Source organism: Thamnophis sirtalis, unplaced genomic scaffold, assembly GCF_051295495.1.
Source record: "Thamnophis sirtalis isolate CommonGarterSnake01/CBP01778 unplaced genomic scaffold, rThaSir2_p1.2 scaffold_3, whole genome shotgun sequence".
Classification (NCBI taxonomy): Eukaryota; Metazoa; Chordata; class Lepidosauria; order Squamata; family Natricidae; genus Thamnophis; species Thamnophis sirtalis.
This window is the reverse complement of record NW_028261383.1, coordinates 68,231,832-68,258,338: the sequence shown is the minus strand read 5'-3', so window position 1 is coordinate 68,258,338 and position 26,507 is coordinate 68,231,832.

Sequence of the window (26,507 nt, the reverse complement as noted above, 5' to 3'; positions counted from 1 at the left end):
CTAAAACAGAGGGAGAGAGAGGGACGGAGGGAGGGAAGGAGGGAGAGAGAGTGTGTGTGTGAGAGAGCGTGTGAGCATGTATTTAGCCTAATATCAGGTTTAGGAATAGCAATTTTGAACAAAGCTATAGAGAATTTCAGAAATGGTAATCATCAAGGTCATTTTGAAAGATCTATCGTAATGTATAATTATTTTGCATTTGCTATTAAAGTATTGCATTGATATCAATAAATGGTACATGTAAAATAGTGGCTTTGATGATCATCAAATGCTGCTTTTCCAGAACCAAGTTTTAGGCACACTCCTATAATATTATCTCAGAGGCAACCTATTGGCTTTGCTTTTAAACTGAAATATTGAGACTTATGTTGCTTTCCATGTCGCTACAGTTCTGTATATGTGAAATTTTAATATAGCATATTACAATTTTGCACATTTTCAAACACTTGCACTTTAAAAAGAAGTTGCCACAATTAAAATCTGGCATTCCGTGTCATTCTTGTGTCATTTTATGAGCTCTTGACCTCCTCCTTCTTCATGGAGGGATAAAAGGGATGGTAGATAAAACTCAAACCAGGTTGAAAGGAATCCCAGATACAATTGTAAGGTATCAACAGGTCAGTGTACCAGATCAGGAAACAGCCTCCATTGGAAGAATTGAACCATACTTTATTGTGATAGGCCATAATAATAAAAACCGACAAACCCAATTAGGACTTATTTTTCTTCCCTCTTGCATCCCATCTAAGACATAAAGTAGAAGGTTTCCAAATAATATCTTGCTTTCCAGATCTTAAGGAATATTTTGGTCCCCTTTGCTTATACGACATTGTTGCTTATTTCCCTCAAGGTCATAGAACATAGAATAAAAGGATTGAGAGGGAGCTTGGGGGGTCTTCTAGTCCAATGCCTTGCTCAAGCAGGACACCCTATACCAGTGATGGTGAACCTTTTCAGCACTGAGTGCTGAAAAGGGAGTGTGCACACTCGTCTGGGCTGCAACCCAGAAGTGTAGCTGCCCAGGCTATATGCATTCCCCCAAAAATGAACTTCCAGTTTCCAGTACACATATGTGTGCCAGCCAGCTAGTCTTTCAGATTTCTGGCGCGCATGCACATGTGAAATCAGCTAGCCGGCGCACTTGCTCATGCAGGAAAATGAAAGACCAGCTCTTCCAGTTTCTGACACGGCTGCATGCACGAAGGCTAGCTGAGCATCACGGCTGCATGCATGCCAGAAACCCAAAAGAGAAATGGCCAACGCTGTGCATGCCAGGCGACATGGCTCAATGTGCCACTTCGGGCACCTATGCCATAGGTTCGCCATCACGGCCCTATACTTTGCCAGACAAATGGATGTCTCTTCTTGAAAACCTCCAGTGATGGCGCACCCATAACATTTAAGGGAAGCCGTTCCACTGATTAATTGAAATTTCTCCTTAGTTCTAGGTAGGACCTCTCTTTAATGTACACAAACATTTGCAAGGAGGCTGTGAAAAAGAAATTGAATTTAAAATAGTTACAACAAAAGGGATGACAGTTCTCCTCATCATAATACCCCCAGATAATGTTATTCTAGAAACATTCCCTTTTGTAACCTTCACTTAAAAGAAATTTTGAGATAAAAGGGTAGGTTTAATCTATGCCTAAAATACCACATTGATTATTTACAGCAGTTTACCTTGCAAAAACTATTTTAAAAATCCAGTGGTTACTTGAGATTGATTTATACATTGTGTTCCCTAGACTGAGGAGATGGCCAATAGAACATTTTATAGTAAAATGCGGTATATGCAGGGCACAATTCCAGATATAGCTGAGAAATGATAAAAGACTTTAAGTCATTTAAGTCATTTAAGTCATTTATTAAGATTTATAGGCCGCCCTTTTCCCTGAGGGGACTCAGGGCGGCTTACAATCACAAGGGAGGGGGGTGCAGTATCAAAAACAAAACAAAATGTGAACAAAGAAAAATAATAAAACACAACTTTCATTCAGCAATCAACACTCGGGCGGGTGAATTGGGAACCTATCCCCAGGCCTGCTGGGAGAGCCAGATCTTGAGGGCTGCGCGGAAGGTCTGGATGGTGGTGAGGGTACGGATCTCAACGGGGAGATCGTTCCACAGGGTCGGAGCTGCAACAGAAAAGGCTCTCCTCCGTGTAGTCGCCAGTCGGCATTGACTGGCAGATGGAATTCGGAGGAGGCCCAGTCTGTGCGATCTAATTGGTCGAAGGGAGGTAATCGGCAGAAGGCGGTCTCTCAAGTACCCAGATCCACTACCATGGAGTGCTTTAAAGGTGGTCATCAGTACCCTGAAGCGCACCCGGAGACCGACAGGTAGCCAGTGCAGCTCGCGGAGGACGGGTGTAACGTGGGCGAACCGCGGTGCGCCCACTATCACTCGCGCGGCTGCATTCTGGACTAACTGTAGTCGCCGGATGCACTTCAAGGGCAACCCCATGTAGAGCCCATTGCAGTATTCCAGCCTAGAGATCACAAGGGCTCGAGTGACTGTTGCGAGAGCCTCCCGGTCTAGGTAGGGCCGCAACTGGCGGACCAGGCGAACCTGGGCAAATGCCCCCCTGGTCACAGCTGACAGCTGGTGGTCAAAAGTCAGCTGTGGGTCCAGGAGGACTCCTAAGTTGCGGACCCTATCTGAGGGGTATAAAATTTGACCCCCCAGCCTAAGTGTTGGAACATTAGCCAAATTGTTGGGAGGGAAGCACAACAGCCACTCGGTCTTGTCCGGGTTGAGTACCAGTTTGTTAGCGCTCATCCAGTTCTTAACGGCCTCAAGACCCTGGTTCATCACGTCCACCGCTTCATTGAGTTGGCACGGGGCGGACAGATACAGTTGCGTATCGTCCGCATATTGGTGGTATTTTATCCCGTGCCTCCGAATGATCTCGCCCAGCGGTTTCATGTATGACTTCTTCAGTTTCTGTACGTACGCAGTTCATAGACTGCAATATGTTAAATATTTGGAAACATGTTGCTTTTAGAGACCAATTCCAGTCTTCTGCTTGCTACTCTCATGGTAATAGAAGTGCCACCTGAAGCATCTGGCTTTCTTCTGCTGAATGAAGGGCTTATATGCACATTGCTTGTTTGTTCGTTCATTGTACTTTTATGCCATCAGATGCCAAAGTGACCCTCAGCAATTTACATTCCCAAAATATGAAACATTGTAACAACGAACAATCAAAATAAAAAGGTAAAATGCACAAGTGCAAGTGAGTGCCAGGGTGCCAATATTCACTTCCCAAATGCCCTCTGTAACAATTCAGTATTCAAAGTCAACAGAGATAGTTTCAAGAAGTACATTATTGCATGGTGTGGGACCTCAACTGCAAACCATAGTTTGTGAATCTTCATTTCCTTCAGCCATTCATTTTCTCAGCATGGAAATCAACTACTGAATATATTGCTGCAGACTTACTATAAAACAATGGACAGCCTTTCTCAGAGGTTTCATAAAGAGGGAAGTAGCACAGGGAAAAGCACAAAGCCACTTCCGCAGGGGTGGATTTACTGGTTTGGGCCAGTGCGGGTGAACTAGTAGCTCCAACTATCAGCTGGGAGTGAACCGGTTTGCTCTGACGATCAGGCAGGCCCGCCTGCCTGCCCCTGTGCTATACTGACATATATGTTCTCAGCTGATTTGCAGTAACACAGAAGATAAGTATTCTTAAAACTGTGCATGCGTGTGGTGCATGCATTATCACCGAACCGGTTGCTAAACTGCCAGGATCTCACCACTGGGTCCTCTCTGACTGCCACCAAATGGTATCACCTGCTTAGGAAGAAGAAGGAAAAATAAAGCACTGTGTCCTTAACTCCGAATCCTTACAGGCAGTCAAGGTGGTACCATGTTCAATGAGGTTGAAAAAGACCAGAAAGTGTGCATTCTTTCCAGTGGTGGCTTTCAATTTTTTTAGAACCTCTTCTGTAGGATAGCCTGGTTTGTGGGAGTGGCCTTCCAGTCATGTGACTGGGTGGGAGTGGCTTGCCAGCCATGTGACTGGGTGGACGTGGCCAACTTGTAAAATGTGGTGAAACTCATTTAACAACGCTCTTGCTTAGCAACCAAAATGTTGGTTCAGAAACTCTGGCATTTGAAGCACACAAGTCTTAAAGCTGTCAAGTTACAAGACCCTTGCACCCCTAAGCCTTTAGAAAAAAACCCAGGGGTGTCCAAACTTGACAGCTTTAAGACTTGTGGACTTCAACTCCCAGAATTCCTCCTCTCATTCTTCATCTTGATGATGTGCGGATAGGCGGGGGGAGGGAGCTGGAATCGGTTCTAAACGGCACTGTAGATTTGTGGGAACCTCTTCCATAGAAGAGGTTAGAACTGGCAGAAACCCACTCCTGATTCCTTCCATCTCTTTTGTAGTGAAACATCCAATGTTCCCCAGGCCCAACTCATCACACACCCCATTTCTACCTTAAGCCAGAAAGCGCATGGATAAAATCTGCAGGGAGGAAGGTTCATAGGATAAACAGAATCCCAGATAATATTGTAAGATATTACTTGAAGCACCATCAATGAACGAGCAAGTTTACAGCAAATCTGAGTGACTTTATCAGAAAACCATTGATCCTATAGCTCACTGAGACCAGAATACTGTACATCTCTTCCTACCCATTGTACCTAAGAGGTCTAGCATATGTCCAGTTGGTTGGTGAGTTGGTGTCATGCTAGTGGTTTCACCGGAAAATTGGTGACCAGGAATTGAGTAGTGATATGTACCCTTTGTGGTGTGTAGGTATACAGAATTCTATATGGTTTTATATTTTCATATATTGGTTCAGTATGAAGTTCAGAACTAAGCAAGTATTTATTTAACTCGCTAAAGGGTCATTCTTGGATCATATTTTGCTTTACCCTGTCCTTGGTGAGACACCTGTGTAGAGTTGGATTATCTTTTTCATTTTCAATCTAATTAATCTTGAGATATACTTGAAATTTGAGATGGTCTGACTACCACCTGGAATAAACAAAGACTCTTTAGCCTTGATGGTCTCATTCTTGGCAAGACTCCCTAACCTTGAACTTTGATGGTCTCACTCTTGGGCAGAAGAGCAAAGCACTCCAAGATAAAGAGAGTTGTCTCTGTGTCCTTGGTAAAATCCAGAGAAATGAGACAATTGTAAATCAGGTCTGCTTATTTATATTTTGAAGCTTATACAGTATAAGCTAATCATAAACCTCTATGGGATGGAGCTTCAGTGCAGATATAATGGAGCAGTGACTTTGCTTGTCATTATTTCTTTGGGATTCCATGACTGGACAAAGAAGTGTAAGGTCTTTCTTTTTTCTTCGTGTATTCTTCAATATTTTAAAATTGCTATTTGGTGTTAATATTCATTGATTGTTGCTTCATGTTACATGATTATATTATTATAATACTGCCTTGGAATAAAGCCTTAAGTACTCATATCAGTCTGTTTGTTGCTTCTGAATGCAAAAGAACCAACAGAACCTTTAACCCAACACAGCTGAGCAAAGAGAAATATAATCAGGTTGGCTTAAGACAACTTGATGGTTGTCCTGGATTAGCTTGCCTAGAATCATCCCAAGGCATTAAGATTGATGTCTTGTCAGCACAATAAGTTGGGGACCTCTGCCAGCAACTTCGTATTGAGAGCCAGGAACCTAGGAAGGTATTCTGCTAGGCCGATTGGAGCTGCTCTGAAAGCAGGCTCTCAAGTAATAGACAGGCAATCATATATGTCATGGAGGTTGGACCTGGAACATGCAAGGTGAAGATCATCCCTACCTATCCCACCTTTTCAATCAAGAATGCTGAAGTATTAAAACCTGGAGGAGTAAATTCAGAAGTGATATTCAGCAGGTTCTGACCGGTTCTGGAGAACTGGTAAATACCACCTCTGACTGCCCCCCCACATCTATTCTCTGCCTCCCGAGACCAGCGGATTGGGATGGAATGGGGATTTTGCAGTAACCTTCCCCTGGAGTGGGGAGGGAATGGAGATTTTACAGTATCCTTCCCCTGCAATGCCCACTAAGCCATAGCATTATGCCACGCCCACCAAGCGATGCCACGCCCACCAAGCTACACCCACAGAACTGGTAGTAAAAAAAAATTGAATCCCATAACTGGGTAAATCTCTGAAAGGATCTCATCGCCTCCTTTCCCCAAATAGGTATTGGCAATGCACTCCAAGCTTGATTGTTCATCCACAATCAAATTGTGATGAATGTGACCTTGTTTTAAATAGATCTGCATTCATTGTCAGCAGTACAAGCCCTGGTTAAGCAACAATCCAACCCCATGGATCTGGGAGTGGGTCATTCAGGTTGAAAGTATGGATCAATTTACTTTGATAGTCTCCTTCCCCTTTAATGCCTCAGCCAGTGCCCCCACAAATAACTCCCATGAATCTTTAGAACCAATACATGGTGAACTTATTGCCCACTCTCCCCACATAACTGGGAAATATAAGGGCTAATCCACAATCCCTAACCACTCAACCTACATTTATTCCAATGGCGGGTTCCGGATCCCGTTCCAACCAGTACGGTTGGAATGGGCCCGGCCTCATCCACATGGATGTGCGTAATGTGCGCACACACATGGGCACAGCACACACATGCGTCTTACCACTTCTGTGAGCCTCCATGATGCTCCAGATGCTCAGTGGAGCATCACACAGGTGCTGTACACATCGTCCGCAGAAGCACCAAAGACTTAAAAGACCGGTAATGAGCTCGGGCATGCGGGTGTGCCCTGTGGAGCACCGTACCTGAATAGTATCCAGTGCTCTAGGCAGACTCTGGTACATATCGCCTGCAACCCACCACTGATTTATTCTCTCTCTGATGCAATCTGAGTGGAAGCTAATATCTAGCAACCCCACTCTTGCCAGTCTTCAACTCATTCTTAATCTCTTCCATCCAGCTTTTCAATTCCTTTCACAATTCTTCTTTCTCCTCTCTTCCAGTTTCCCAAGAAAACCCCACTCTTACTTGGAACTTCTAGGTGAATCACTCCTTGTCCTCTCACTCCAAGAGTGCCACCTATCAATGCTCCTTGCTTCCCAAACCTGCTCCTATTGGATTCACAATTTGTCCTCTTGGAGCTTGTCCTTTTGTGGTTAAGCTTGTCCTTTTGTATTACTCAGCCTTTCCTATGACACATAATCCATTCTGATGACCATCTACTGTACCTACCTCCTACCAAATTCCAAGCGCAGGTGGATGTCACTATCTCAGCTGGCCATCAGGGAGATTGAGGGCTACCAAATCTCAGTATATTCCTTGACCAATTTGATAATTGGGCAATTGGTATGCCAGACTACTACATTATTCTAATAGTCAGTAATATCCTTGGGTCAAATTTCTGAGGAGTTACACAAGCATCTTGCCCCTACTTTCATCTCTAACTCTCTCCATTAGGTTCTCCTTACTAGTCTTCCATGAATGTTCTTCAACATTCAACCAAACATCCAGTCCATTCCCAATTTTCACTACTGCAGTGATGGAGTTTAAGTCGTTTCTCTGCACTGCCACTTTCTTCTTTCACTTTTCTTCCTCTTTTCATCTATTTCTTCTGCCTTATTCCACCTTTAGCCCCATTCCTGGTTGGTTACCTAGAAAATCCCCTAACCTGGCTTGCAATACCATGGATTCTTATGGTCAACGAATATTTACAGCAGCATTTTTTGAGACATTTAAACATAGCAGCTTCTTTTACATCCCTCCAATTTATTCTAATGCCAATTTCATATGCCACAATTCACCATCATGAGGGGAAAACATTCCCTTATCAGCCTTTCCACTTCTTTCATACCACAAACTAAGGCTCCTCTTCTCAAGGTCCTTTTACAGAACTCTGATCTTTCCATGTGCCTCAAAAGTATATCTGGAAATAGGGGACTATTTCTCAACATGTTTCTCCTTGAAACTATTGTACACCACCTAGAATCAATATCATGTGAGATGGGCAACCACACAATTATGATAAATATATAAATAAAACAATCCAAAATTGCATGCAATTTCAGCATGAGGTCTTTTCTTAATAATAACTATAACTGCTTTTATTTACTTCTCTATTTGTGCTGGGGGCGAAAGTATCTCAAATAGTTGACTTAGCTATTGAAAAAATAATCGTGATGCATTTATATAGCTAAAGAATATCCATACATGGTAATAAATCTGTACCTTGGTTTTCTTTTAAGAAGCTTAAAATAGCATTTTAATCTTAAAACACCATTGGACTTTGATTAACTTGTATCACATAATTCTACAATTATATTTTCATTTATATTTCCATTTTGGACATCATCTTAAGAATAGTTTGTAAATATGTTATAAGTTTCCTGTCAAATATCTATGAGGAAGGCAACTAAGATTGGCTATTTTGAGGTAATACAAACAAATGGCAAAAATATTGATTATAAAAGTAGAAAAAAGACACAAGACAGGAGAAACTATAATTATCATTGCTGGGGAGAATTTCTGTGGTAAAAATGAAGGCCTTTTTTTAATGATTTTTTCCCCCAGACATTATCTTTTTTGACAACTGATGTACTATTTAAACAGAGGCAGAAGGATACATCTATATTTGTGTGGCAGGAAAAACACAAGTTAAATCTTAAATGTTAGAAGATGCAAAGGAAAGTGGAGATTTGGATCTACCTGATATGAAATTGTATTTTGTACTTTGCTGTTTGGTTGGGAAAAAGAGTGGGTGTTATTGAGAAATAGAAGGCTCTTGAAGTTAGAAGGTCATGACCTGAGATTTGGTTGGCAAGCATGTGTATGTGGTACAATAAAGTCAAGGTTAATTTGATTTTAAAAATCATTATGTTAGGCTTGCATTATTGAGAATATGGAATAGATATAAACCTGAACAATTCTTTGGCTCTTAGTAAAAGAAGAATTTTTATAGGCAAGAAATAATAGATAAACCCACACTATGTGAGAAACTAGAATTTTGTCAAGGGGAATACAAAATAAAATCAAGAGAAGTACTGGTGGCAGAGGAATATAATAACCGATATTCTTCTTAGTTATCATTATTAGAAAGATTTAAAATAGACAAAAGATTTTATGATTTTGAACTTTGCAAGACTGAGTTTAAAACAGATATTGTCTACAAATGATGAACATGTCATTGCTAAAATGTATATATATTTAATTGAAATTTGAATCAGAAGAAGTGATGGAAAGATACAGGTTGATAGATGGAAGAATATAATTTAAAACTAGCTAAATCTAGTGAAATTTAGTGACAATAGATATAGTTTAAATAAATAATTGATAATGTTACTAATGTATACAATGTGTAGTGTTATGATGAGTATAATTGGATACAAATATTGAATGGTACCCCTGTAAGGAAGATTAGAAATCCCTTTGGATTATACATAAAGGTTAATAAAAAAAGAACCAAGTTAGATACAGTTAAAGTTTTGATTATTAGGGGGGAAATGTTATGATACAGGATATAGTCAAATAAAGGAGGGATAAGAATAACAATGTATATATAGATATGGGTATAACATAAAGAAACTGGATGTAAATTTTAAAGTGATTTGGAAAGGAAGATTAGAAAACTTTGTTATTAAATATTATGGATGTTTAGCTAGAATAGGACATAAGGATTTAGTGTTAGTGGAGGATTTTAGAAATAGTAATTGAAAGGCCAGTATATGGTTATGTATTAAATTTTGGTATATTTTATGATGAAGGACGCTTAAACAATTATAGTCAAATGAAAATGGAGATATAATGATGGTGACATGTATAAATATTTGAGTTAAAATGCTTGATTTAATATGAATTATGTTTGTTGACTGTGGAAGAGATGCACGAAAGTCTTTTTGTAACCAACTGATACACTTTCTACAGCATGTAAATAAGGATGTTGTGTTTGTTTTAAATTAAAAATAAAAAATTATTTTAAAAAAGTGAAATAATGTATGATAAAACAGGCTAAAATTTTGGTTATAATGCACACATGAAACAATGGGAAAATATGCAGTTGAAGGAATTGAAATTGACATTATATTGTAATCTTAAAGATAATTGTAATAAAATGATGTATCACTAATATATATCACCAGAGAAATTGTCTAGAATGTATAAAGGCATTTCAAATTTATTTTGGCAACAACAAGAAGGAACATTTTCTCATGCTTGATAGATGTGTAAAACCCTCTCCAAAATTGGGATTCAAATACATACACCCAGTTAGAGGATTTTTAAAATTAATATACAATTGAGACCAGAGATTTTTCTTTTAAGATCAATGGACAAACAGTTGGAGTAAGGAGAAAAGTCAGGAAGCATTGTTTTTGTATATGATAACTGCAGCAAGATTATTGTTTGCATTGTGGATAAAGCCAAAAGCATTCCAAAGGTGGAATGATTTGCCATTTCCACAATGGAGGAATGATTAGTGAAGTTGATGAAACTCACTGAAATGGACAAATTGACTTCTTTAATCCCCCAAAATGTCAATATGCTTATTGCTGACTGCAACCCTCTTATGGACTTCTTGTACAAAGCAGGAAAAAAATGAATTCACGATTTATGGTCTTGATGATTAGACAGAATAAATCCGAGGTGTCAAACTCAATTTCATTGAGAGCCGCATAAGGATTGTGTTTGACCTCGGGGGTGGGGGGCGTGGCTGGGTGTGTATGGCCACCTTCACATCACTCGTGTTAGGGGTGCCTGTGGTGGCCTAAGCGCTCTGCCAGTGAAAACGGGTTCTCAAGCTCTGTTTTTGGCCACAACAGCCCCTTGCAAGAGAAATGGAGCTTGGGAGAGCTGAATGCTGCTCTCCTGAGCTCTGCTTTCTCTGGCAGAGGCACTGTGCGACAGTCCGTTATTTCCAGGGCGACCCTGCGGGCCAAATCTAAGCACCCCGCATGCCAGATCCAGCCTGCAGACCTTGAGTTCGACACCTCTGGAATAGATTAGAGAGAGAAGAAATTCATGTTGTAATCTTAGAATAAGAGATAAATTTATCATTGTATTTATAACTGCTTTAAAAGAGATTGGAAGCCACTTCTTTGTATCTTTTTTCTTTTTGGAAATATTTCTGATTCCTCCCCCCCTCTTACTTTATATCTGTTTATATTGCAGACCTAGCTGAAAGCTCTTTTTTCAAATTACGATAGTACATGAGCTAAGGAAGCTCAATAGGAGCTGGGAGATATTACAATACTTGTGGGTTTCCTGCCGTTTCAGGGAGCAGAATATTGCTCTTTGAGAAGAATAACAGATTGTACTTTTGTTGAGAGATAAATAAAGAGATATGAAACCAATGTCAGCTTCCTAAGGTGCCAAGTGAGATCTGATATGAGATCAGTAAAGTCTGTTTAAGCTGTGTCTCAAAATGCATATTTGTAAATACCTGCAAAGATATGTGGAATACATATTGAATAAATAATAACATCATAATTGCCAACAAACCTGCAGAGGAATCAATCCCACATAACCACTGCATTCTTGGAACTTCTAATAATTTAAGGAAAGGTAGTTAAACAAAGGAAAGCTGGACTAATACGGACATCTAATCCACTCTCACAGGCAAACAATCAGTCACATACAAAATCAATATAGCAACTTGCCTAAGAGCTTCAGCATTTCCCCAATTTGATACCCTATAAATGTGATTTACTTTAACTCTCATAATTCCCAGCTAACACATTCAACATTCTGGTTCATAATTTAGATGGGATTTGAACCTATATTTCTTTCATCCGAATGTAGCAAGCTTGTCACTACTACACCACGCAAATCAATGCTAGCTAGCTAAGTTACATTAGACATGCATTTGGAGACATAGATTGAACATTTTAGCAATCTATAATTGTTGATACTTTTGCAAAGGGAAAAAACATGATGTAACAAGTAAGTGATAGTAACCCTATGATTTCTAGAATGTTAGATCAAAAGAACTGATTAATTAAAAAGGGCATGAGATACTTTTTCTCTCTCCAAATCAGGATTTACAATGTTTTGTGACAGGGAACTTTGCAATGTTTAGGAGCAGAAAGTATAGAAGATGGAAAGATATGGGATGGGTGAAGTTAGGATTTTTCTGTATGCATTCAGAAAAGCAAATATGCAACCAACATTTTCCTTATCTCCTTCCTGACCTGAAATTACTGTGACATTTTTTTTTACTGAATAATGAATTGAGGAGGCAGAAAACATGGAGGCAATTAAAAGCTCAACCAGAAAAGCAGCCAGCTTATACAAATGGCTCTGAAAAGGAAAGAACTATTGGTTGATTTCTTGCGGTGGTGCAGTGGTTAAAATGCAGCACTACAGATGACTCAGCCTTCCATCCTTCTGAAGTCAGTAAAATGAGGGCCCACACTGTTGGGGCCAATATGCTGACTCTGTAAACCATTTAGAGAGAGCTGCTGTAAAGCACCGTGAAGTGATATATAAGTCTAAGTGCTATTGCTGTTGAGATAGCCACATGATTCTTTAGAAAGTTTACGACTATTGAGAACTTCTGAGATTATCTGGGTTTGATTAAGCTGCCCAAAGGGAGGGAAAAAGTCTAGGAGGAAACAGTCATAGGGGCTAAATCAAAGTTTATTTGATGCAAACAGCATAGCTTTGACAAATCCCAAAAGATTAACTGGAGTAGCTGTGTGATTAGCGAACTGCACAAGATGTAGGGTTTGATCTTGGTCCCTTGAAGGAGTTGGTATTTTTGATAGATCACTGTACAAGCAGAATTTTTATCTGTCACAGTTCTTGGGGGAAATGATGTTGAAATTAATGGGAGTTTTGACTCTAGCTACTTACCAGGAATTTGTAAAGGGTAAGAAATTTAAAAAACTACAGTAAAAAAAAATCCCAGGCATATCAGGAACTGTGCAGAGTTTTATCCAAGGATCAGAGAAAAACATGAACATCACCTCATTATTCTATCACAGGTAATGCATTTGCTGAGCTGAAATACTTTTACAGAAATATATCTGAGACAGCAGTAATCCTGGTTGGCTTTACCTCTATAGAAAAGTGCTTTTTCATTAGTTTGCCCCAATTTGTTAATCAGCAGGTAAGTCTGACTAACTCCATTGAAATCACATGATGTTACAGAGTTGATAGTGATAAATCAAAGATTTTAATATAGTACACAGAGTTCTCTGACAGATAGACAAAGACAGACCTAGAATTAGGCCCAAGATCCTCTCTCTCTCTCTCTCTCTCTCTCCCTCTCGTTTATTTATTAATTAAATTTATTATGGCTGCCATATGGCTGACTCTGAGCAGCTTTCATAATTTAAAGCTGCTTACACAGTAATTCATATTCAGATTCATATTTACATCATATTCTTGACAAAGAAGTTCTAGAGTACAAGGAGCAATCTAGAAGAGGAAAGTCCCAAATTGGTCTAAAAGTCTTTTCATATTGGGGGTACATAACGAGATTCACCACAGTTACTGGAAAGATTTCAATTGCAAGCAGCTCAAAGAGGAACAGAAAATAATTTTAAATATGATTGAACAGTGCATTTTCCTTACTAGTTGCCTAATTATTCTGTCAGAGCAGTCCTGATTTTTCTCTTAACTTCAGAGGTTGACTCCAGCCTATTCCTCCATTCTCCGCTGTGTCTTCTACTTTCTGCATTACTCCAGGGCGGGTGTGGATCTTAGCATCTTCTTCTTCCTTGTAGCTATGTTCTCTTTTGCAGAATAGTTTATGTTAGGGTCTTCTCCCATTGCTGATCTAATCCTGTATATCATTTTGGAGGGAAAAAAACAAATCCTCTCATCAGAAGATTCCTTCTAGGCAGTAATGACAAGGAGAAATATTCAGGCAAATCAATCATTGGATACAATTTATTTTTCTTCTGTACTTTTGAGATTCTCAAAGAGTTGAGATAATGAAGAAATCTGGAATATTATCATCTTTTTCTGAATTTAATAGAGAGAGAAAAATAGCATGGATCAAATTACCAAAAACCATCTAAACATGACACCTACACTATCATATAGATGATCAGATACTTACATGTGACACATTTTTATTTACATTGCTATGATGTTTATAGGATTTCAAAGGCTCATTGTAGAAAACTTTTAAATCATACCTTCAAGTGGAAATGCAAGGAACTTGGAGTTTCTGTATTCAAAACATGGAATTCACCATGAAATTGAACTTAGATTGTGTAGTTCCTCTTAATTGTCAAGTAACATTTATTCTTAAGCATCTTAAGTGATAGAAATGATGTTGGTTTCTATTGGGCTCCTTTATATAAAGATGGCCCAATATCTTCACATCCTTCTCCAACCAATAGTTTCTAGGTCTATTGGGACAACTACTGGGGATGATGGGAGTATAGGTCTATACTCCCATCATCCCCATTAGTTGTGCTTTAGAGATTTAGGCTGGTACTGGATGAATACATCTGCAGACTGATGCTGGATTAACAGCAATATGATTGAAATAAGATGGGACATGGTGCCAGCCTGCTGCAAGTATTTGTTTGCTGGCAGAAGAGTTCAAATATTGATCATTTTCTAATACTGACATTTTAAAATAGAAACAAATAACTTTGTAGTGGCCAAAAGGATGCAGGTTTTATTTGCTTAGCTTCTGAGAGCTAAAGCAATGTATGACTGGTGACACTATTACATTATTAGAAATCTGTTTCATTACTCTGGGAATTTTAAAGGACAAACTTGTTCCCTAAACATTGGACAGATTTTAAACAGACATTTTGAGCCTTAATCACATCAAAATAGAAAACAAATGCCCTGTTTTTGGTGGGTTCAGGAGATTTAATAGAATAACAGAGTTGGAAAGGACTTTGGAGGTCTTCTACTCCACCCCACCCTCAAGGAGATTCTATGCAATTTCAGACAAATGGTTGTCCAATCTCTTCTTAAAAAATCTTCAGTGATGGAGCACCATCAATGGAAAAAATTGTTCTGTCAGCAAATTTCCCCTTATTTCTAGGTTGATTCTCTCCTTGATTAATTTCTTGTTCTGCTTTCAAGTACTCTGGAGAATAGGTTCACCTGCTCTTCTTGAGGTAACCCCTTGGATATTGGAACACTGTTATCATGTCATACCTTCTTTTCAATAAAGCAGGCCTGCCCAATTTCTGCAACTGTTCTTCATACGTTTTAGTCTCCAGTCCCCTGATTATTTTTGTTGCTCTTCTCCACACTCTTCCTACTGTCTTAACATCTTTTTTTTATATTGTGGCAATCAAAACTGAATGCAATATTCCAAGTGTGGCCTTACCAAGGCATTATAAAATGGTATGAACACTTCATGTGATGCAACCTATGACTGGGTTGGGTTTTTTGGCAACTGCAGCACACTGTTGGTTCATATTTAAATGCTTGTCCACTAGGACTCCAAGATACCTCTCACAGTTACTACTATTAAACCAGGTACCATCTATTCTATATCTGTGCACTTGGTTTTTCTTGCCTAAATGTAGAACCTTATTTTTTCAAGATTCCTCAGTTCCTGTCAAAGGACTGAAATGTTTGTGCCACTTTGCAGACACTGGTTCCCTCCTGAAGAGAGAAGTTTCATTCTGCTTCGAGAGGGACTGGGAGCTGACTTGATTTCTCAACTTTTCCAGGCTATTGTATCACAGGTTTCTGACATAAACAACTAGCTGACATTTGTCAGAACTGATTCCAAACCAGAAGCCAAGATAGCACAGCTTCCTAAGTTTCTCTGAGGTTTCAACTTTTTAATAACCCAAGAGTTTGAGCTAGTTTTTTCTAGTTGCATAGAACAACTGTAAATTGTTGGATAAGTTACACCATAACAATGAAAGTTCAAATTTGTGTCAGCAAAACCAAGCACAGTGATAATCATCTCCCAAAAGTTCCTTTCAGAAAAGTTGAATTTCCCCCATGAGACTCAGCAGGGCAATTTACTACACAAACTGGGAAAGTAATTACTGGGGTGTTTATGCTAACATTCCTCTGACTCCCCAAATCTGATTTCTGACTTCCCCAAAGCTACACCATGTTGCCTGTCACAAGCCAGAATAATGTTGACAGACAGCCCATAATTGTCAGAAACCTCGTAATTTCTTTAGAGCCCATCACTTTATAATAATGTGGTGTCCTGATATTGATCAACTTCTTGCTAATGATTGAGAAGTATATCTTACTCTAGTGAGGAAGCGTAACACCAGCAACTTCTTGCCTGTGGCTGGAATAGATCAAGTGGATCTGGTCTTTTTATTTATTTATTTATTTTTCTTTTTATCTAAAATGCAGCTGCACTTGACTGAGTTCATCTTTTGCAGCCAGCTATTCTAATGATCATTTACTGGGACTTCATGTACACCCACGCTGAAGTGGGAAAGCAGGATAGCAAGCAGAGCGGGTGGCATTCTAATAGTCCAAAGTGCAACGTTTTGCCATTAACACTTTTTGGAATATTAAACCACATTAACAAGAGCTGTGAAGGGACATGGTGTCCTCTTCACTTGAGCAGCTGTGAAATGTTCTGCTTCCCAGAAGAACATAGTTTCAGTTGAAGTCTTCAATGCCCTATAATTCTCAGTCAAATAGCATGATATTACTGATTTCAAGAAGATACGCATTAATCCACTCTTGTTTTTACAAGCATAGAAAGAAAGTCTATACAAGTAGTCCTTCACCTGCAATCATTTGTTTAGTGGCTGTTTAAAGTTACAACAGCACTGAAAAGGGTAACTTATGACTGGTTCTTCACACTTAGGAGCCGAGGTGGCGCAGTAGTTAAATGCAGCACTGCAGGCTACTTCACCTGACTGCAGTTATGCAGTTGGGCTGTTCAAATCTCACCGGCTCAGGGTTGACTCAGCCTTCCATTCTTCCGAGGTGGATAAAATGAGGACCTGGATTGTTGTTGGGGGCAATATGCTGACTCTGTAAACCGCTTAGAGAGGGCTGAAAGCCCTATGAAGCGGTATATAAGTCTAACTGCTATTGCTATTGCTACTTACAACTGTTGTAGCATCCCCGTGGTAGCCACTGGCATGTATTTATGACATTTGTCCTGTCCTGGGTTCATGTGATCACCATTTGTAACCATCCCAGCCAAGCCAATGGGGAGAGACAAATTTACTTAACAACCATACAATAGACCACTGTGTCATAAAATGAGGCACAACTCACTTAAGAACTACCTTACTTAGCAATGGAAATTTTGGCTCCCTTGTGGTCATAAGTTAAGGCCTACCTCAGTGGTGGGTTCTGTCAACCACATGAAAGCGCGCAGCATGCACGCACACACGTGCAGTGCACGCATGCGTACTTACCACCCATGATGATCCGCGATGCCTCCACGATGCTCCAGCTGCTCGGCAGAGCATTGCGCAGGTGCTGTATGCTCCGTGTGTGTGCACGGAAGCCCCGAACAGCTCAATTACAGGTAAGGAGCATGGGCAGGTGGACCCTCCAGAGCACGATACTGGTGCTCCCAGCAGGCACCAGTACGCTATTACCAGGATGTACTGGTCGTATCCCACCACTGATCTACCTATATATTTCTTGAAGAATATAATGATCTCACACCTTACGTTTCCTAAAGGCTTTCAGCAGCATCCATAAAAAAGATTTTCATGAAAAGTCAGGATCATTCAACACAATCCAGAAAATTGAATGGAAAGTCAGATCACCTCCATTCCATCCCTTCTAAAATTCATTGTAATTTTCAGAATATGATGCATATAAAACGTGTTAATTATGTAATACTCATCTAGTGTAGCTAGCAGCAAGGAAGTTGCTTAGAAAATGCCATAGTGATTCATTTTTTAAGCTAAAGCCTGCCTACATTAGCCAATATGAATTAGATAGAAGTATGGCATCTTGCAAGTAACATAAACTCATTGGATTGAGTGTTGCACATTTTTTTATGAAGAACAGTGAGTCTTTGGATGTCTTTCATCATAGATCTTTTGCTGCAATATTTGATATTGTCTGCCAGTCTCTTGGTGCAAGTATCTATATGCTATTCAAACTCTCATTCTTTCTGTTCATATCTTCAAGTTATTCCAGGCAGTGCATTATACCACAACAATTTTTAACTTAAGATACCTAAAATTGGTTTGCTTAAAGAATGCATGAAAAATCTGGGACTTACTCCTCCTCTAGAAATGAAATTTCCACAACGTTCAGCCAATTTTATTCACAAAATTTATCCAGCATTGGGATAGAAATATATGATCTTCCTAAAATTTAATATGCATTCTGGTCACATCATCCTGCACTACCTTACTCTCAAAGGATGACCCAACAGGTCATGGGGTTGTCTAAAATCAACATTTTGCTTGGTTGTTATATCCTGCAATGCATTATTTTAATTACATAGACTGAGGTTTTTGGATTAGGTGAGTTTCAAATAGACGTTACCTCTCCTCGCGATAATCTTGTTTTTCTCTTAGGCAAGATATAATTGTATTGATTTTATTATTTTGGAATTGAGGTTGCAGTTTTGTATAATGTAAAAGCTAAAATTAGACAAGCTGGAGATCTGCTCAAATAGTTATCAAGGAACTGATGCTAATAGGCATTAAATTACAACGGTAGAGCTCCAACTTCTTTATACTGCATTATTCTGCAGCTTCCAACTCCTTCCTTCTCCTTCCAAATTCTGTTATCCTATCTCCTCTCTTACCACCTTGAGCACAATTCAGGGTTATGTTGCCAACATTGAATTGAAATAACTATTTCAAATCAAATACAGGAGAAACTTGCTTTAGTCAAACTAGAGTCAAGGGAAACTATTCATGTTCTATCAGAAGGAAGTATGGAGAGTGAAGTCTATCTTCAAAGTGTGATTGATTGATTTATTTGTATGCTGCCCTTTTCCCCCGAAGGGGACTCAGGGTGGCTCACAATTCAAATCAGGGAAGGGGGTACAGACAAAAAATAAAACAAAACATAAATGCATAGTTTAAAAACACACAACAGTCATACCATTCGAGACGGGGGCAACAGCTCTTTAGCCCCATGGACATCTCATAGAGCAGAGTGAATATTCTATCAACTCCCCACTATCATGTCTGCAGAAAATCGAAGACTTAATAATAGAAAAAGATGAGATTATGTTGCCATTTGATATCACAGCATTCTTTTCATCCATTTATGTAGAATTAGTGAAATAATTCATAGCAGCTATGCTTATATTTATTTATTAAATTTATATGCCACCCATCTCACTATCAGTAACTTTGGATGGCTTACAACTACATGAAAACAATGTAAAACATTAAATAATAAATGATACATATTAAGATTAAAATTAACAAAAATCATTTAAGGAGGAACCAATAAACAATAGGGTGAAGATGGCATCTTCTTTAATATGTATATAGCATATAACATATGCTATATACTATAGAACACACCAGACCTAATCAAAGATTGAAATATCTGAATCATGGACCTCATTGAACTCTGCATCACCATCTATTTCCAGTTTGATGGACAAATATACCAACTAGTCAGAGGAACATTCAGGTACTCTTAGCAGAGACTGTAATGCAGTGTCTAAAAACTACTCTCACACATATAATCAAAGTATGGATGTGCTATATAAACAACACCTTTTTCATAATAAAAAGAATAACTAGAGAAGACACATGAAAAAATAAAAATAACTTTTTCAAAGGAATAAAATTCACAAGGGAGGAAGAAAATAACACATTACCCTTCCTGGATATTCTCATCAGCCGAGGAAATGGCTGCAAAATAGAAACACAAGTCTTATTTTTTTTTAAAAAAAAACGCCCACTCTAAGTGTTCCATTTCCAAAGAAACAACCCCATCTCCTACTAGAAGAGCTGTTTGAAAATATTATTCAGATGAGCACAAATGCACTGCAGCAACCCAGAACATCTTCAGTCAAGAAACAGACTGCCTATACAATAACTTCTCGCAAAATGGTTACAAAAAAGCATCTATCAAAAAGTGTTTGACCATTCAACCCATTATAACACAACCAGACACATGGATTATACTACTACACATCAAAAACAACTTAGAAACAGCAAACTGACTATTATAACCATATGACATCAATATAGCAATAAAACAAATAAAGCCCTACAAAATATGTCATCTGCAATATACAGTGTAAATACTACAACAGCCACTAATGTAAGATAGAAGACTAGCAGAGCGCATAAACATACACCAATTAGTAGTCAGAGGATACAATGAAAATTCCTTAATTTCACAACACATGGACAAACTTAACCATGGAATCAAGTGGGACGCTGTGAGTATCATAGATCAAGCTAAATCCAAAAATTCTAGAGAATTCCTGAAAGCCTGGCAACAGGTGCATGGAAATAAACCATATTCACACACCATTCAAAAGAGACAATAAAAAAAGCTAAAAAGGGAACAAAAAAACCAACACACATTCACTCCAGCAATCAACATCCAAATAAGCAGGGACTAACACCAGGTAAACAATACTCTAATCAAGCAATAAACAACAGCCTAATCAAGTAACTGCCATGGAGAAAGCCGCAACCAACACTGACAGGAAAGCTGTTGTATATAAACAGAAAGTAAACCCCACTGCCTTCTGGGACTGAAGATGTTACCTGGTTGGGTAATGAAACGTCTGCAATCAAATAACCAAACTCAGAGAGCACCAGGGACACAGTAAGTTGTCTTGCACCAACCTACTTTAATTTGTGATGAGCTCAGTAGTTTAGACGTCTATGAAAATGACAGACTGAAACTCACCACCTGATTTTCAAAGTGGAAGTGACGGCACATGTATTAAATGTTCAAAACAAATAAAGCTTCTAATTGATTATTGATAGCTCAGCCCCATTATTTCACCCAAAATGCAAGAAAACAGAATCATTATCTTTTATCTGCTTTATTAAATATCAAGGGTAAATATTAAAGATTTATGCAGTTTTCTAAAACCATGAATACTAATGTTCTTTCTCTTAATATTTGACGCAGTGGGAGTGGGAATCAAAGTTGCAGTAAAATATAAAGAACAAAGAGATGGAAGAATTTAATCAGGAACATTTAAAGGAATCGATTTCATGCCCTATTCACCCAGATATGTTCTTTTTGTGTTTAGCTAAAATAATAATAACAATAACTTTCTAATTAATCCCTCCCATTGACACAATAACTTCTGTCACTGAATTAATGACAGGACAATTTACTTCTATCAGTGAAATAGTGGCAGGACATTTTGCAATCCACACATTTTTTTTAATTGTAATTTTTAATTTGGGGGAGAGGGTATCTTTATTTTTTGTATTTGTCAGCCATTGTCACAATGGTTTCTGACACTAACATAGGAATGGGTACAATTTGTCCTACTTGCTACTGTCCCATATTTTATTTTAATTTTTTTTTGGCAAGGAATAGTCGACTCCTGGAGTTGATTGGCCTACTTCCTACAGTTTTCTTGGCACTATTTCAGAAGTGATTTGCTCTTTCCAACTTCCTACGACTGAGAAGGAGCGATTGGCCCAACGTCACCCATATGGCTTTGTGCTTAAAGTGGGACTAGTCATAGTCTCTGGTGTTGTAGCCTGATACATTCAACCACTACACCAAACTGACTCTCACAGATTCCACATCCCAATGAAATATACTCTGAATATCTGAAAGAGGAAGGAGTAGAAAGTATTTTTTTTTCCAGGTGAAATCATTACGCCCAAAAGGAATAAAAATAGGAATTGGCAATGTGCTCTGCCGGGCATTTTAACTTTTATTTATTCATTTCAATTTAAATAATAGTAAAACTTAAAATTAAATAAAATCTATCTATTACAACATTCTGGATCCTACAGTGGCTCACCTGGTGTTACAAACAGGATAGGCAAATGATAGTCCTATTTCCCAGCAGCTGGGTTTTAAGATTTGCTGCATATGATTCATGAGAAGGAGTAAGGTTGTTGCAAAATAAAATGGAGGCACGGGGTGGCAAGAAAGTGACCCCAACTATATTATATATGTGTGTAAAAATGAGTATAGAGACTAATGATGAATAGACAAATGTTAAATAGCAATTATAAGAATGTATATCTATGAATGAATTTGAAAGGGAAAAATAAAAAAAAACTTTAAGAAGGATTCATGAGACAGCATACAGCCATAAATACTGAAACATTTGATAATCCTCAATTTAGTGAACTGCTAATATGGGATGGTGCCTAATTCCATCATTTAATAATTCAGTGTGTAGAGCAGTAATTGTTTTCATCAGTTTTGAATATCCCCATTTCTATTTTCCTGCTGTAACAGGGAGAAAAGTAATTTCACTCTACTCACATCTTCCACAAAATATGTTATAGCTCTCCTTTCCAGTTTTATTCTAAGTCATTTAGTTCCATCTCTTTAACCTGTAATTTTACCTTTGTTCTCTGCATTTCTATCTTTGCATCTGGTAAAAAAATATGTTATTGTTCTTGAAGAAAAGGACTAAAACTGTTGTTACTCCAAGAACAAAAGACAATTTAGGAAAGAAAATGACTTGGAGATGGGTAGGCATATGCAACTCCAAATTAAGGTTGTCTTAAATGCCAGCAGAACTAGAAAGATTTTTATATGGAACAAGAGACTTTTCAAATCACCCTTCCCTAATATTATCCCTTCCTCTTGATTGATATGGGAACAAATTATGCAACCAGAAGATATCTTGAAAGGAATGTCAAAGGATTACCACATTTTTCGGAGTATAAGATGCACCTTTTTTCCTCAAAAAAGAGGCTGAAAATCTAGGTGCATCTTATACACTGAATACAGCATTTTTGCCTCTTGAAGCCCCGCCCCTTCACCAAAATGGCCATGCATACCCTTATGGAGGCTTTCAGAAAGCTCCTGGGGGCTGAGGAGGGCAGAAATGAGCAAAAAATGGGCCATTTTTGCCCCCCCCAGCAGCGCTCTATAAACCTCCATAAGTCTATGCATGCAATTTTTTTGATGAAAAACAGCCCCGTTTTCACAAAAAACGAGTCATTTTTTGCTCATTTTCGCCCCCACCCCACCCCAGAAGCACTCTACAAGCCCCAAGGCTATTCATGCCTTTAAAAAAATGGGCCCGTTTTCACGAAAAATGGGCCATTTTTGGGGAGGTACATATGTAGATAGAAAGGGGAAGAGAGAAATACAATAGATAGAGTGCAAAAACTTTTTTTTCCTTCTGGAAAGCTCTTTAACTGATTGATGAGCAGCACATGGATAAATACACCTGGAAACATCTACCTACCTAACTACTCTCTCTCTCCCTACCTATCTATTGTATTTCTCCCCCGCATCTACATACGTACCTACCTTCTCTCTCTCTCTCTCTCTCTCTCTCCATCTACTGTATTTCTCTCTCTCTCTATTTGTCTCTCTCTATCCCTCTAGCTACCAACCTACCTACTCGCTCTCGCTCTCCCTACCTATGTACTGTATTTCTCTCTCTCTTTATCCCTCTACCTACTTACCTACCTATGTAACTACTCTCTTTACCTACCTACCTACTTACCTACTGTTGTATAGTTAAAGTTAGTCCTCGCTGTTACGAATGACAGCTCGGCAGCAGCCAGGCGTGTCTTAGCCAATCAGACGCGCCTGTCAGTTGCCGGGCTGTCAGGCGCGTGAGTCTGCGGAACTATAAAATGGCAGACTCGTTCAAACTGTCAGTTGTTCAGCACCAGAGCAGACGAACTCTCCAGTCCAGCTGGAGCTGCTTCGCTGCCTCTCTCTACACAGATCATCCTTCTGTTGCTACATTGTTAAACCAGCACCCTGCCTGGTTGTTTCCTGTTACTGTTACAAGTGTGTTAAAATAAATTGGTTACAGAGTTACCGGACACGAGCCTCTGTCTCATTCCTGAAGATATAATACTGGCGACGAGGACTGGGGACCTGTAACCAGAAGAAAAAGAAATCAACTGCCACTTCTAGTCACATCGTCTACACTCCAACCAACTGCCATGGCCGGAATACCAACGTTTGCCCCTTTTGGGGTTGGAGGTGAAACCTGGGAGGCATTTCTTGAACGGTTTGAATGCTTTTTAATCGCTAACAACCGTCAGGGTCAGTCTCAAGCGAGGAAATGTGGATTCTTCCTTACGGCTTGCGGTCCGGAAATGTTTGCCACCGCAAGGTCTTTTGCCGCCCCAAGAGCGGTGTATGACCTCACCTGGCAAGAACTAACAGACGGACTGCAGGCATACTATGCACCTACTCCCTCTCAAATAGCCAGACGCTTCGCTTACCGCAGGCGAGTCCAAAAGCCTGCAGAAACGGTCAATCAATTTTTGCAAGCCTTGAGAGTTGCTGCAGCACAGTGTGAGTTCCCAGATCTGGAGGCAAATCTCGCAGAGCAATTCGTCTGTGGCCTAAAGGATATTTTTCTCAGGCGTAGACTTTTGGGCAAGCCTAAGGTCACATTAGCCTATGCCATAGACGAGGCTCGCGCTGCGGAGTTGGCAGATTCATCGTCCAACGAAATAGAACGCTACCTCGCGCAGATGACAGTTGCTGGAGGGTTACCTGCCACTCAAGCCTCAACCGTTCCAACGCCTCCTCCGCTCCAGCAGCCAACTTACATTACAAATCTAATTGATGAGCTAGCCCCCCTGCCTGACTATCTACAACAACTTCAGGTAGATAGACTCGGGGCACAACCCCGCCGTCAGCAGCCCCGACAGAATCAAGCCATCAGCCGTTTTCCTTCAAACTCCTCTGCTTGCATTGGCTGTGGCGGAGCGCACGCCCGGGCTAATGGCCCCTTCAAGGCAGCGGTTTGCCACCGCTGCGGGAAGAAAGGACATTTAGCCCATGTCTGCAAAGCCTCACTTCCTACTCCTTCTGCAGCAATCGAGCCACCTCCTCCATATGGTCCTCCTCCACCCCCGCCGAAGAGCTCGCAGCAGCGGAAACCTGCTCAGCGTCAAGACGAATGCTTTAACATCAATCAAGCTTCTTCGTCCCTGCATGACACCTCCATCAACTCATCCTCACAGGGTACGGACAAAGTCAATATTAAAATACTGATTGAAGGGAAGCCGTGTCAGATGGAAGTGGACTCCGGCTCATCAAAATCCCTTCTTTCATGGGACACTTTTTCTATGTTGTGCCCCCTCATGAAACGTTGTCACTTGTCACCCCTTAACACAATTTTAACAGACTATCAAGGCTCCCATATCTCTATCCTTGGTTCATATGCCTTGAGGGTTTCTTATGGCAAGTTTTGCGCTGTTTTACCTGCTTTAATTGTTCAGAAGCCCTTACCAGCAATTCTGGGGTTAGAATGGTTTTCTCCCTTGGGTATCTCCCTTCAGGGGATTCATTCTACTGCGGACACGCCCCCAGACATAGCAGCAGTCTTGTCAGACTACGCTGATATTTTTGATGGCCAGCTAGGCCATTACAAAGGAAGCCCCATATCCCTTAGCTTGGACCCCCAGGTTGCACCAATCAGACTGAAGGCCCGCAGGGTGCCCTTTGCATTAAAGCCAAAGGTTGAAGCTGAGCTCGATAAGCTCGTGGCGCAGGGCATACTGGAGCCCGTCGACCACTCACCTTGGGAGACCCCCATTGTGATTGCGGTGAAGGCCGACGGCTCCATTAGGATCTGCGCCGACTATAAGTCGACCATCAACCTTGGCCTTCAGGCAAACCCCTATCCAGTCCCTGTTGTACAGCACCTGCTCCACTCCTTGGGGCAGGGCCGTATTTTCGCTAAACTGGATATGGCGCAGGCCTACCAGCAACTCCCTGTGGATGACGATGCGGCGGCTGCCCAAACCATCGTCACCCACCGGGGGGCTTTCCGTTGTCGCCACCTTCAATTCGGCGTTTCCGTTGCCCCGGGGATTTTCCAGAGCCTCATGGAACGTCTGCTCCATGGGCTCCCTGGAGTGGTACCTTACTTTGATGACGTCCTGATCGCTGCTGACAGCCGCTCAGACCTCATCAAAGTACTGAGGAAAGTCCTCGACCGTTTCAGGGGCGCGGGTCTTAAATTTAAATGCAGCAAATGTTTCTTTGCTGTGCCCCAAGTGGATTTCCTGGGCTTCACAATTGATGCCCAGGGAATTCATCCTACCTCTTCTAAATTGGCAGCTATCAGGAACGCTCCCACTCCTACTACAAAGGCGCAGCTCCAATTGTTCCTGGGGCTTCTAAATTTCTACGCGCCTTTCATCCCTCACAAGGCATCACTAGCCGAGCCGCTACATCGGTTGCTCGACCGATCTGCGCCTTGGCAATGGGGCAGCCGCGAAGCGCATTGTTACAAGTGTGTTAAAATAAATTGGTTACAGAGTTACCGGACATGAGCCTCTGTCTCATTCCTGAAGATATAATACTGGCGACGAGGGTGGGATGCTTACTTATTGGCACAGCACTCCACACCTTGCCCCCTGACACAGAAAAGCCCCGCGGAGATGTTGATGGGCAGGCGCCTGCGGACCACCCTGGATAGATTGCATCCCGTCTATTCAGGAATTCAGTCTGGCAACCTGGGGCCTCCAACCCCCTCCCGCACTTTT